Here is a 2,442-nt window from a genome sequence, read left to right on the forward strand (position 1 = left end):
TATGACCAACCTAGATAGCATATTCAAAAGCAGAGACATTACTTTGCCAACAAAGGTCCGTCTAGCCAAGGCTATGGTTTTTCCAGTGGTCATGTATGGATGTGAGAGTTGGACTGTGAAGAAAGCTGAGTGCCGAAGAATTGATGCTTTTGAACTGTGGTGTTGGAGAAGACTCTTGAAAGTCCCTTAGACTGCAAGGAGATCCAACCAATCCATTCTAAAGGAGATCAGTCCTGGGTGTTCATTGGAAGGACTGATGCTAAAGCTGAAACTCCGATACTTTGGCCACCTCATGCGAAGAGTTGACTCATTGGAAAAGACCCTGATGCTGGGAGGGATTGGGGGCGAGAGGAGAAGGAGATGACAGAGGATGAGATGGTTGGATGGCATCACCGACTCGATGGACGTGAGTTTGAGTGAACTGCGGGAGTTGGTGATGGACAGGGAGGCCTGGCGTGCTGTGATTCATGGGGTCACAAAGAGTCGGACACGACTGAGCGACTGAACTGACTGAAGTTAGAGAAGCCTATTAATTTCAGTTGATTGTGGAGGGGGCAGAGTCTCATTATCATTATGTAATCTGATGGTTTTAAAAATTTTCTAGAGCAATAAATTAACTACAATGTGAAGTAAACAATTTAAAATTTTTTAAATAAAAAGGATAATTGACTTTTTAAAGAAAAAATAAAAACAATCAATTGAAGGGTTTATAACATATGCAGAAATGTAATATGTGATAACAACAGTATAAAGGCCTGGAGAGAGCAAATGGAAAGATACTGTTGTAAGGTCCTTATACCATACATGAAAAGATATGATACCACTTGGAGGTAAATTGTGGGAAGTTAAACTTCTGTACAAGTCCTAAAGCAGCCACCAAAAAAATTATAAGTCAATAATCAAAATAAAATGGAATTCTAAAAATGAATTTCTAAAAAGAAAAGCAGCAGCTGTAGAACAGTGATTTCCAGACTTTGAGATATCACAAACAAGTAAATTAACAATAACATATTGAAAGAAGGGACTAACATAAGGTTGTTAACTTTATTTAACCAAGTAAAACCTCACAAACAAACAAGCATAATTATTATTTTACTATCACCATTAACTCATAAAAGAACAGGCATTTCAAAATTATGGAAGCAAGAAAACCAATCACCAAATAATGTAGCATCATCATTCATTCACTCCACTTTCCTTTTTTCTCACTGTACTATGGAAATTGGTCTGAAGGTTTGAAAAAATGTATTTGGTATCCCCGTATCATGGTTCTGCCTCCTTATACAAGCATCAACAAGAAAAGACTGCACTGATGCCTAAAAACAATCCTCTTAAATGACTAAAACACTAAGTGGCATAGAGTATCTTCATCTGATTCAGCATAGCAGCTCAATTAAAAACTGCATCATGAAGATTCAAATTCTCTTAACCCTGTTATCAAACCAATGAATAATCCTGGCAATTTACAGGCACAGAGAAGTCACTCCACATGACAGGGAATTCTGGAGTTGATCAAGATGAGCAATATAATTTAATCCCACCTCAAAAATGTCAGCCTGCCTAGGTTTAACTTAAACAAGTTAGTCAACTTCTCTGAGCTTTGCAAGAGGAAAAATACACAAAAGTTACTTAGCGCTAATACTAGTAGCTATTACTATTATTACTGTACTTGGAAATGCTCCTGCCCTCATCCAAACGTAATTACTGATGTCTTTCTTTCCCCCATAAAACACACACTTTCTCTATATTCCTAACCAATCCCACCTGCTGCTGCTAAGTCGCTTCAGTCGTGTCCGACTCTGTGCGACCCCACAGACAGCAACCCACTAGGTTCCTCTGTCCCTGGGATTCTCCAGGCAAAAACGCTGAAGTGGGTTGCCATTTCCTTCTCCAATGCGTGAAAGTGAAGTAGCTCAGTCATGCCCAACTCTTAGCGACCCCATGGACTGTAGCCCACCAGGCTCCTCTGTCCATGGGATTTTCCAGGCAAGAGTACTGGAGTGGGGTGCCATTGCCTTCTCCGGCCCCCTCATCCATAATTCATAACAAATGTCTTCCCTAAGGAGCTCTCACTGCTTGAAGTATTTCCGGATCATTCACCACAGAAATGGAAATAAATCCCCAGACTGAAGGTTCAGATTTTTCGACATTACACTGTAAATCCAAAATAACACCTGGAAACCTGGGGATTGTTTTGCGGCGATGGTGGAAGCCAGTTCCTCTGTAACATACTAACCATGGTGAGAAAATTCCATAAAGGTGTCTGTGTGTTTCTCTGCCTCAGTGCTTTTATGCATCCCAGTGTTTTTATCCTTTTATCTTTGTCTCTTTTTCATGGTAACTCATCTTCACAAATCATATTATAGCAATCATTTTTTCAAAATCATATATCGTCATATATCATGGTGGCTTAGACGGTAAAGCATCTACCTACAATGCCAG

At 39.6% G+C, this 2,442-nt stretch overlaps 1 protein-coding gene across 2 annotated transcripts in view; it reads right to left on the reverse strand.

Annotated features, from left to right (window-relative positions):
* DPY30 (dpy-30 homolog (C. elegans)) overlaps nt 1-2,442 on the reverse strand; it is a 12,816-nt gene that overhangs the window by 9,092 nt on the left and 1,282 nt on the right. The gene's annotated exons all lie outside the window — the stretch shown is intronic.

Source organism: Bison bison, unplaced genomic scaffold (genome assembly GCF_000754665.1).
Source record: "Bison bison bison isolate TAMUID 2011002044 unplaced genomic scaffold, Bison_UMD1.0 scf7180017864508, whole genome shotgun sequence".
In the NCBI taxonomy this organism is placed as follows: Eukaryota; Metazoa; Chordata; class Mammalia; order Artiodactyla; family Bovidae; genus Bison; species Bison bison.